Consider the following 12,343-nt stretch of genomic DNA (forward strand, 5'->3'; position numbering starts at 1 on the left):
CATAAATATCTTCATTTTTAGTCTAATTGCGTAGGTACTAAAGGAACATTGATCATTTTTTCTGATTTTGTGTGTTTTTGCAATAAAATAGCTTGTCTTTAGCAAACTTTGCCATAGCTAGTTGAAACTCTGCATAAATATCTTCATTTTTAGTCTCACAAGTATGGTATTAATTTTTCTATCTCCCACCGAAAAATTTAGAATTCAACTTTAAATTTCTTTATGTCTTTGTGAAATAAAGAACTGAAGTGGCAGCTTTTTGTTTTCTCTGGAGAAATTAAAATTGAAGTGTGTTCTTTGGTAAAGTTCAGAAGAGAACTTGAACTTTCCTTGACATCGTTGAGAAAATTTTAAATTGAACTAGAACTTTTTATCTTCCGTGAAAATATTCACAAGTATGGTATTACTTTTTCTATCTTCCACCGAAAAATTTAGACTTTAACTTTAAATTTCTTTATGTCTTTGTGAAATAAAGAACTGAAGTGGAAGATTTTTGTTTTCTCTGGAGAAATTAGAATTGAAGTGTGTTCTTTGGTAAAGTTCAGAAGAGAACTTGAACTTTCCTTGACATCGTTGAGAAAATTTTAATTTGAACTAGAACTTTTTATCTTCCGTGAAAATATTCACAAGTATGGTATTACTTTTTCTATCTTCCACCGAAAAATTAGAATTGAACTTTAAATTTCTCTATGTCTTTGTGAAATAAAGAACTGAAGTGGAAGATTTTTGTTTTCTCTGGAGAAATTAGAATTGAAGTGTGTTCTTTGGTAAAGTTCAGAAGAGAACTTGAACTTTTCTTCACTTCGTTGAGAAAATTTTAAATTGAACTAGAACTTTTTATCTTCCGTGAAAATATTCACATGTATGGTATTACTTTTTTTATCTTCCACCGAAAAATTCAGAAATGAACTTTAAATTTCTTTGTCTTTGTGAAATAAAGAAATGAAGTGGAAGATTTTTATTTTCTCTGTAGAAATTAGAATTGAATTGTGTTCTTTGGTAAAATTCAGAAGAGAACTTGAACTTTTTTATCTTCAGTGAAAAATTTGGAACAGTATTTTAAATTTTTCATCTCTTCGAGCCAGATTGAACTTTTTTATCTTCAGTGAAAAATTTAGAACAGTATTTTAAATTTTTCATCTCTTCGAGTCAGATCTGAACTAAAGTGAAAAATTTTTATATTATTTGGAAAAATAGAAATGATCAATGACTAATTTCTTTTTCATTAAGAAAATTCAGAAGAGAACTTGAACTTTCCTTCACTTCGTTGAGAAAATTTTAAATTGAACTAGAACTTTTTATCTTCCATGAAAATATTCACAAGTATGGTATTACTTTTTCTATCTTCCACCGAAAAATTTAGAATTGAACTTTAAATTTCTTTATGTCTTTGTGAAATAAGGAATTGAAGTGGAATATTTTTATTTTCTCTGGTGAAATTAGAATTGAAGTGTGTTCTTTGGTAAAATTCAGAAGAGAACTTGAATTCTTCTTCACTTCGGTGAGAAAATTTTAAATTGAACTAGAACATTTTATCGTCCTGGAAAATATTCACATGTATGGTATTACTTTTTCTATATTCCACCGAACAATTTAGAATTGAAATTTAAATTTTGTATTGTGGAAATTAGAATTGAATTTTGTTCTTTGTTATAAGTAAGAATAGAACTCGAATATTCACGTTCAAAGTATAACTTTTCCTATCTTCTAAGAAAAATTTGGAACAGAACTTTAAATTTCTTCATCTCTTTGAGAAAAAAATCTGAACTGAAGTGGAAATTTTTATAATATTTTTGGGAAAAAAGATTTGATCAATAACTTTTTCATTTTCATTGAGAAAATTCAGAATCGAAGTTGAATTTTTCTTCTTCCGGGAAAATATTTGGAAGAGAACTTTAATTTTTTTCATCTCTTTGAGAAAGGGCGGAATTTAATATCATAAACTTTAAAATTAAAGTTAAAGTTTTTATCTTCATGGAAAATAATCACAATCATAGTATAAATTGTCCTATCTTCTATGGAAAAATCTAGAATTGAACTTTAAATTTTTATGTCTTGGTAAACTTAAAAGTGATATGGAAACTTTTTATTTTCTCTGGAGAAATTAGAAATGAATTATGTTCTTTGATAAAATTCAGAAGAGAACAAGAACTTTTCTATCTTCTATGAAAAATTTGGAACAGTATTTTAAATTTTTTCATATTTTTGAGAAAAATCTGAACTGAAGTGGAAAATTTTTATATCATTTTGTGAAAATAGAAATGATCAATAACTTATTTCATTTTCATTGAGAAACTTCAGAATCGAAGTTGAACTTTTCTTCACTTTATTGAGAAAATTTAAAATTGAAGTGAAACTATTTAATCTTCATAGAAAATAATCACAATCATAGTATAACTTTTCCTATCTTCTATGTAGAAATTTAGAACTGAACTTTAAATTTTTTATGTCATGGCGAACTTAAAACTGAAGTGGCAGCTTTTTATTTTCTCTGGAGAAATTAGAATTGAATTGTGTTCTTTGATAAAATTCAGAAGAGAACTTGAACATTCACGATCAAAGTATAACTTTTCCAATATTCTATGAAAAAATTTGGAACAGAACTTTAAATTTTTTTCATCTCTATGTGAAAAGTCGGAACTGAATTTAAGAAAATTTAGACTTAAAGTGAAACTTTTTATCTTCATTGAAAATAATCACTATCATAGTGTAACTTTTCCTATTTTCTACAGACAAATTTAGAACAGAACTTTAAATTTTTTATGTCTTGGTGAACTTAAAACTGAAGTGGTAGCTTTTTATTTTCTCTGGAGAAATTAGAATTGAATTGTGTTTGTTGGTAAAATTCAGAAGAGAACTTGAACTTTTCTATCTTCTATGAAAAATTTGGTATAGTATTTTAAATTTTTCATCTCTTTCAGAAAAATCTGAAATGAAGTGGAAAATTTTTATATTATTTTGGAGAAATAGAATTGATCAATAACTTATTTCATTTTCAATGAGAAATTCAGAATCGAAGTTGAACTTTTCTTCTTCCGAGAAAATATATTGAACAGAACTTTAAATTTTTTCATCTCTTTGAAAAAGGTCGGAACTGAATTTAAGAAAATTTAGAATTAAAATGAAACTTTTTATCTTCATAGAAGATAATCACAATCAATGTATAACTTTTCCTATCTTCTAAGAAAAAATTTACAGCTGAACTTTAAATTTTTTATGTCTTGGTAAACTTAAAACTGAAGTGGAAGCTTTTTATTTTCTCTGGAGAAATTAGAATTGAATTGTGTTCTTTGGTAAAATTCAGATTAGAACTTGATCTTTTCTATCTTCTAAGAAAAATTTGGAACAATATTTTTAATTTTTTCATCTCTTTGAGAAAAATCTGAATTGAAGTGGAAAATTTTATTTTATTTTGGGAAAATAGAATTGATCAATAACTTATTTCATTTTCATTGAGAAAATTCGGAATTGAAGTTGAACTTTTCTTCTTCCGGGGAAATATTTGGAACAGAACTTTAAATTTTTTCATCTCTTTGAGAATGGTCAGAACTGAATTTAAGAAAATTTAGAATTAAAGTGAAATTTTTTATCTTCATAGAAAATAATCACAATCATAGTATAACTTTTCATATCTTCTACGGAAAAATTTAGAAGTGAACTTTAAATTTTTTATGTCTATGTAATTTTCTTTTTCCGGGAAAATATTTGGAATAGAACTTTAAATTTGACTCTTTGAGAAAGGTCGGAACGTAAAAAGTTAAAAAATACCATGTTAAAAAATTCAAGAAAGTATTTACAAATTGGGGAGGAGACTCTTTGAGGTTGGAAAATTGGTTTAGGAATGACATTATGAATGGAACTTGTTCAGAAGATATAATAAAGCCATAAAAAAGTATTAAAAAAAATGGAGAGGAAACTCTTTGGGGGGCCCGGGGAGGGTGTTTGGGGGACCCTTGGGGGAGGGTGTCCCTTCTGTGTCTCAATGCACAAAAAATATTAAAAAAATGGGGGGGTAGGATGGGGAGGGGAGGGGATGGGAGGAGGGGAGGGGGAGGAGGAGGGGAGGAGAGGGGGAGGAGGGGAGGGGAGGGTGTTGGGGGGAGGGGGTTGGGGGAGGGGGAGGTGACGGTGAGGAGTGGGGAGGAGAGGGAGAGGGAGGGTGGGGGGGCCCTTTGGGAGCCTGGGGGACCTTTGGGTGCCGGTGGAGGGCCTTTGGGGGTCCTGGGGGCCGGTTGAGAGCCTGGGGGACATTTGGAGACCAGGTGAAGGCCTTTGGGACCCCGGTGGTCTTTTGGGAGCTCGATGTGCCTTTGGGGGGCCCGGGGTGGGCCTTTGAGGGTCTGGGGGGCCGGTGGGAGCCCTGGAAACCTTTGGGGACCGAGGGGTTCCTTCTGGATTGGGGTATGGGGATTGGAACCCTTTGGATCGGGGTAGGGCGATCGGGGCCCTTTGGGGTTGGGTAGAGGACCTCACGACACTGTTCAAATAGAACTTGTTTACTATAACAACCACACTCAAAACCTCTTCTAAAACCCTTTCTAAAATCATCTTTTAAAACGTCTCTAACGGTTTCGCCGAAATAATTCCATAACCTATCTAAAACCGTTTCGCCCAAATAATCCCCAAAAAGTAATATCTGTGTGTTCCTTTTGTTTTTTGGCATCTCTATGCTTTCACATTTAAAATTTCTAGGAAACCCTTTCCTACGTTAATCTCTTCATCTCATAAATGTTCCTAGCTAAACTATTATGGTTTCGTTAGAATATCAATTTACCTCTCCGACTTAAAGCTCCGTGAAGCCGTATTTAAAAATAGAATTTCTATCTCTTTAGACTCCCGCATAATTCCAAGATAACAAGTGATGTCATTTATGATTCCTGACACTAAAGATCAATGAAGCCCTATTTAAAAATAGAATATTAATTTTTCTCTCTGTCCTAAAGAACGTTTATCCCTCAGACCTAAGATTAAAGAAGCCTTAATGTTTCTTAAGTCCCTCTTCGCGAATGAACAATGTCCCCGCCGAGTATGTAAATTCATCAGGCCTAAAGATTAATGAAGCAATGTTTGTTTCATAATTCTCCCCTTTGTGAATCAATAATTTCATTAGTGATTATGTAAATAAACTTCTCAGGTTAATCTAACCAAACAACAATGAAGCCATGTTTGTTTCTTAATTCCCCCTTCGTGAATCAATAATTTCCCCTAGCGATTATGTAAATCCAAGTAAGAAAATTCCTGTTTTTTCATTCTCACTGAGAAAACCATATAACAGACATGAATTGCTGTTGACATCCATATATGTGACAAAGTTCCTGTTTTTCAAATTCTCACTGACAAAAACCATAAAACATCCATAATTTGATGTTGACATCCGAGAAAAACATAAAATAAATCGATCTTGGAAAAAGAGGTCATTGAGCGATTACGTAATATTTCTCCCTAGGGACTCTATGACCATATTGTTTCATAATTCCACCCAGACGTGAATCAATAATTCCCCCAGTGATTATGTAAATCATCCCTCATGCCATTACACGTGGCCAAACAACAACAACAGATCGATTGACCTTGACCCCCATTAGACTCGATCGATAATCCTTGAATAAATTATGTCCCGTCAGCATTAAACTAAATTGTAGATGGCAGCACGGTGTTCGTACGGGACCTCCTGATAGGGTTCTACTGACCATTTAGTTAAGAATCAAACTGAATAATTTTTTTTTTTTTTTTTTTTTTTTTTTATTTTTTTTTTTTTGTGGAGTTGATGTCCCCTGAATGTTCAGTTCTGTTTTATGGTGATCTTCTCTGAGCTATGACTCCCAGACCTCAGGTATGACTATCAATATTTATTGCTAAAACTTGTATAGTTCACTAAGGAGTAGCATTCATGAAGACGGGTTAAATTTTATTGCTTTCGCCCCATTTTATTACAGTCCAATAATTATAAGCCTTATGACTGAAATAACCCATAAACGTCAATTTTGCTACCTAGCCTCAGAAATAAGCAGAGCTGATTGAACTGGAATTTATATAGTTTTAAATATAAGCTTAAAAGTGGATGTACATGGCTTAAGTTATGATATTTTAATATCTTGGATAAGAGCTATGAATAATATCGTAACAGCTATTATGATGTTGGTTCTACCTGACAATACACATAATTCTGTTTCGACGATAGGAATTCGCTTATAATAATAATAATATAATTTTTTTTTTTTTTTTTTTTTTTATTATTATTTTTCTTTTTGAGTCTATTTAATATAATTAATAAATTTAGTTTATTTATTCTAATTTTTTCTATAGTTTCCAGTTTATCTATATTTTCTTTTCTTCTCCTTCATATGTGAGTAAGTGATCATTTTAAATTTTCTTTTGTTTTTTTATCTCTGAGTATGTAATTCATACGTCGTCCCTCTTTGTACAGGCCAATGAGCCTTTGAGGGATTAATAACATGCAATATTGTATGTGTATTTAAGGAAGAATAAAACTTATCTTATCTTATCTTATTTATTTATTATTGGGAAATTATGTTAGTATTTATTATAGTTGTTATTTGTTGTAATTGTAAATCATAGCATTTATCACAAAGGCATTTTGGTGATCCACAGGTAGAATCTTCCATGGAGAAGAAATTTTTTTCCGGGGTACTTTTTCCCATGGGAATTTTCACACGGCAGAAGGAGGGAAGGGAATTTCCTGGAATGATTTGAAACACGTTCAGAAATTAAATAAAAAACAAGTTTTTCGGACTGAAAATAAAAAGCAATATTAAACCTTAAAATGAAGAGAACCTACTTCGTACATAAAGGGGGCTGCCCCTTCCTCAACCCTCGCTTCATCATCCCCGAGCTAGGGTGGAGGAAGGGGCAGCCCCCCTCGTATACGGAATAATTTCTGTTTGTTTTTTGTTTAAATGCTGCTCCTTACTTTCAGTCGAAAAAACTTTTTTTTTTATTTAATTAAAGGAAAGAAATGAAGGCAAAAAAAAAAAAAAAAAAAAAACAGCCAAAAACATTAAAGCATTATCAATTAGCTGATTAGTTTTGTTGACATATTTTCACGGTTCAGCATGGCAGCATTGACGAAATGCGAGGCCTACTTCTCTACTTTATAGTTTTGAAAGAACCAGGGGTCGTATTCAGGAGAGGGTTTAGGGGGTCTGAACCCTTCCACCCAAAAATGCTGGTGCGACTCGTAAAAACGTGAAGAAAGCACAAAAAAACACTTTTGATGCATTTTATTTTTTTTGTAAAACCCCTTCCCTTCCAAACACTCCCACCGAAGAAAAAATCATGGGTACGGCCGCGGAAACAACCAAAAGAAAATTTTTCGAAAATCGTAGTTTTCATGCACGGACAGACCTAAGATGGTTTAAGGGGAAAAAATGGTCTTAGTTTGTTTTTGCAGGCACCCTAAAAGTGTCTACAGTTTTAGTAGGTCGTGACCTAATTGTAAAGTCTATATTCCAAAAAGAAAATATGTCAATGGCAAAAATTTAAGTTTTCTGATATTGCAGTAAGGAAGCGAGCGTACAGGATAAATTTGGGGATTATTAGGTTGGGTGGGACAGCAAATTCTTCCAGGCAAAATAAAGAGTAAACTGTTTGACGATTATATTATAGAAAAATGAATCAAGAATATTTATTTTAATTGGCCAAGGGGGAAGGGTCCTCGACTTTCAGCAGTCATGTACACCAGATGATGTATGTCAAACGTGGTGGAACTGTTTCAAGCGCTACGGTGACTGTGCTAAGCCTGGTGAAATTGTGCGGCACACGTGCCACTTCAAGATATGCACCAGTAGCGGAAAAGTGGCGACCTTTGGGCAAGTGAGTACGCACCATTAAATAGCTTTGAAAACTAATGGTTAATTTTCCTACTCAATTAGGCTATGCAGCTATGCAGCTAGGAATGTATGGGATTATTAAGTGTGGTGGGGAAGCAAATTCTTCAAAAGCAAAAGAAAATGAATTATTTGACGATGAAATTATGGAAAAGTAAATCAGGATTATTTATTTCACTTGGACAAGAGTGAGGGGTCGTTGACTATAAGTAATCTCGTGCAGTAGATGGTGTATGTCAAACGTAGAGGAACTGTGCCAAGCGCTACGGGGACTGTGCCTCGCGTCGCGCGTGGTGGAACCATGTGGCACACATAGTGCTTCAAGATGTGCACTATTAGCGGAAAGGGGGCAACTCGTCGGCTAAGAGGTAACTTCTGGACAGAAATATTGAAATACTTCTGGACAGAAAAAACATGCAAAAAAATTTTTCGGGGAAAGGGAGGGTTTCAAAACACGAAAACACGAAAACTGTTAATTTAATGATAAATGAAGGAAATACGGGAAAATTGTAGAAACTTAAATACTTTTGGATCCAAATTTCCCCTTATTACCCTGCATTAATATCTTCCCCATCTTAACATGAACTGGAAGTCATATTTAAGCACGCAATAGGCACGTACATGGGTCTTTTTTGTTGTTATAAGTATGGTTTTGTAAGGGGGGCAACGATTCACGAGATACAGAGGGAGCAAGAGTTTTGTTTTCAATTTTTTCAACAAAGATCCTAAAAAGATATTTTCAAAATTTAGAAGAAGTGCATTTTTTTTTCGTTGAAAACATCGTAAAAGGGATTTCTCATAATATAAGGGGTAATTGTTTCCCTGTTCCTCCCTCCAAAACCGACTCACCTTCCTGTGAGTTTTCTATTCTTTTGAACTATTAAAATGTAGTTCTTAGAAATGTAGCTCAGAGGCTTGACTGCCCTAGCTGCATAGCATGAAGGTAGGAAAATAAGGGGGACATTCTTGGATACCACCTGCTATTTATAAACTGTTTGTTTTTAAATTTGTTTTATGAGCATGTTCACTAAAGGGCTGAATAGCCTTAGTTTTTTTTTCAGTATTTTAAAAGCACACACGCGCGAACGAAAAGCTAGGTTTTTATAGAAAAGGTAAAATTTTATTGAAAAATATATCGAAATTGTAAAGCATGAACATTAAAAAAAAAAATTGCTTGGCGAAGCTATCGTACAGCATACTAAGTGGAATTAGAAGAGCCAAATTATGTAAGCTAAGTCAGCAACAATAATATCTGCATTCCTTCTACAGCTACTGTACGGTCAGATTTCAATCTCCTCATTGCTTGTCAACAGGTCTAGAATTCCCTACCTTCTTCAGTACAGAGATGCCTCTCGTTTGGAAAAAGGATCCTTAAGGACCATTTAGTTAAGAATCAAAATGAATAGTTTTTTGTTTTTATTATATTGTTTTTCTATGTGGAGTTGATGTCCCTTGATTTGTTTATTTCATGATATATGGTGGACTTCTCTGCGCTTTGACTCCCAGGCTTCAGATAATGTCTCTTTTAAATCCTATATGTTGTTTGGCAATTGATTTTTGTTTTTGGTTGTTGCTTATATTATACTTTTCCCCCTTGTATCCCTAACCATGGAGATTTTCGAAGGGGAATGTGAGTATTGTGATTCCAAGATGTATTTATTGGTGAATTGTGAATAAACTCTAAATTTAACTCTAAGGCATGAGCACCAATTCATGAAAATATAGGAGAGGGCTTTCGCCATTTCACCATGGATTTCACCATTTTTTAAATACTACTACTACTACTAAGAGCTAACTGCAGCACAAATCCGCCTGACACCAATACAGCTACGCACACCCCTCATCCATCCCAATCTACTCAAAGCCTCCCTCTTTGCAACCTCCAAGAAATTCTCCTTTCCCTTAATTTTTTTCTTACGACATCTTTCCATCCCATTCGGGGACGACCTGCTTTTTTTGCCACACACGGTTGACCAACAAGGACAATCTTTGGCAATCTGTCATCCTTTATCCGCAGAACGTGTCTTAAACCTTGGTCTCATAATAGCCCTAGAAACTGGGAAACTGGGAAACATGGAATCACGTTTTTCGTAGAGTTTATTGTTTGAAATACCGTCAGGCAGTCGGGTATTCAAAACAATCCGTAGACAATATCCTTGGAAAACATCTTACCAATCCCCCGCCGTTCTTTGGAGCGCCCCAAGCATCTGAGCCATACTTGACCACAGTCATCACTGTAGCTTCCAATATTCTAATCTTGGTTCGTAGACTTATCTTTATACTCTTCCAAAGTTTTTTCAACAGTGAAAAACACCCTAGGCCTTGGCTATTCTACTTTCAAGATCTTCACTGCATCACAGTCTTTCGTGATAATACTACCTAGGTAACTGAAGCTGTCCACTTGATCGGTCTTCTCGTTACCCTTCACTTAAACTTCACTTATTCCTAGTCTTAGCGATTTACTCTTCTTAACATTTATTTTCCAACATATTATTGAACCCTAAACTCACTAAATCTCTAAAAATTCGTTCACTTAGCTTACATTTTCATCTAGGTTGCTGAAATTATGAGCATGATCTAAGTTTAGAAGAGTTTTAGTTGCTTAATCTGTTCCGCGGTCTCCCATTATCTTCGCTGTGCTCCTTAGAACAGAGTCCGTCATAATGATCCATGTAAGTAGGTATAGGACGCAACCCTGCTTAACTCCTGATTTAATAAGAAACCAGCTACTAGCCTCATTTCCAACCTAAACCGCAAGAACTTTATTGTAGCATATCAATATAATATATTGAATATATATTCGCACTAATCAAGTCAATATATATATCTGGTATGCAATAATTTGTTATTGGTAAAGGGGGGCATGTAGGACCCTTGGTATCCAAAGAGGATAAGATTATTAAGGTGAAGCTTTCAGGCAATGTTGAGGGAGATGTTGAACTAAGTCAGAACACGAAATACATGCAGGTATTCAGAAGGTCAGCTTTGAGTATTAAGTAGAAACTCTATTATACAGGTATGGAAGTGTGTTCTCCACTCAAAAGTCATTCAGGTCAGGGTTGTTTACATAAATGATGAGAAATTCATTGTAAGCATAGCCATGACATCGGAAAATGCAATATAATATTGCATGAAAATCACAACTTTTACTCATTAAATCTTGTACTCTCTTCTGATTTTGAATAATAGTTTTCCCACTGTTTTCAATAAAGTTGTTGATGGGCGGAATGTAGAATACGCATGGTAGGCCAAGAGGATCAGAAAGTTCTATATTCTTCGCTGTTTGAAAGATGTATAGCCAATGACCCGTCTTTACGCTCGATGGACTGCTATTAAAAATGATAAGGGTATTGTTAACACTTTGAGTTTGTTCAAGGCAATCTGAAGGTATACAATTAGATTTTTATTTGGACTTGTAAGGATCCATATTAAACACGCTGATTATTTGATTTTTGTTCATAGTGGGATGTCTAGTAGAACACTGCCTTCGGGAGTGATTTCCCAGTAAGCTTCAAACTGATTCAATGAGATTAATGCAATACTCTTAACTAATGGCCCGGCAACGGTAAACTCCAAACCAACACTCCCCGTTTGTACAATACTCATATCATGAGTGCCAGACAAGTCCAATTTAATGATACCATGAGTTTTTGCAAACCCTTTATCGGTCATTACCTTAGACCTTAGATTCGCCTATGCCTCCTGAGGCACCCAGAGCATCAATGAGGAGCCACCAATCTTCCGTCATGTTTGCTTCTGCAGTGATTTCCTCCCATTCTGCTAGAACGGAGGTGTGCAGGTTTCGTAGATTTCTTTGGTAGGTCTGGCATAGTTTGTTTCAGGGTCTTCCCCGGCTGCGAGTTCCTGGTAGTTGCCAGTGTAAAAAGTGCGACTTTTGGTAGTTGCCAGTGTGGCTTTTGGCAGTCTATGGTCATCCATACGTAGGACGTGGCCCAAATATCTCCACCTTCTGACTCTGATGATGTCCGTTATTAGAGGTAGTTGCGTCATTTCACGGACTGGTTTGTCACCTTCTGTGACCAATGAGTGTTCAATATTCTATGAAGACGCAAGTTTTTAAAAGCCAGGACTCTTCTCTCTTGTTCTGGATCCAGGTGCAATGTTTCTGCTGCGTAGAGTAGTATTGGCATAACATTGCTGTTGAAAAAGAGGCGTATCTTTAGGCGCAGAGAGAATCTCTGAGATCTCCACACTTAACGTAGTTTGTTGAAGGCACCATTTGCCTGTCCTATTCTAGTGAGTATTTCTGTCGATACCGAGCCGGTGTTCTCAATGATACTTCCCAGGTATTTGAAGTAGACAACTTGCTCAACATTTCGGTCGTCACATTTGATGGACAGAGAAGAGTCACTAGTCGCCATGCATTTGGTTTTCTCAGCATTCACACGTAGGCTAAGATGGTTTGCCTTTACCATGACTTCGTCAAGTAATTCTTGAACCTGCTTTTTGCTTGACAATAGCACTGTTAAGTCGTC

Source organism: Artemia sp. Qi Xiang Cuo, chromosome 10 (genome assembly GCF_049724085.1).
Source record: "Artemia sp. Qi Xiang Cuo chromosome 10, ASM4972408v1, whole genome shotgun sequence".
In the NCBI taxonomy this organism is placed as follows: domain Eukaryota; kingdom Metazoa; phylum Arthropoda; class Branchiopoda; order Anostraca; family Artemiidae; genus Artemia; species Artemia sp. Qi Xiang Cuo.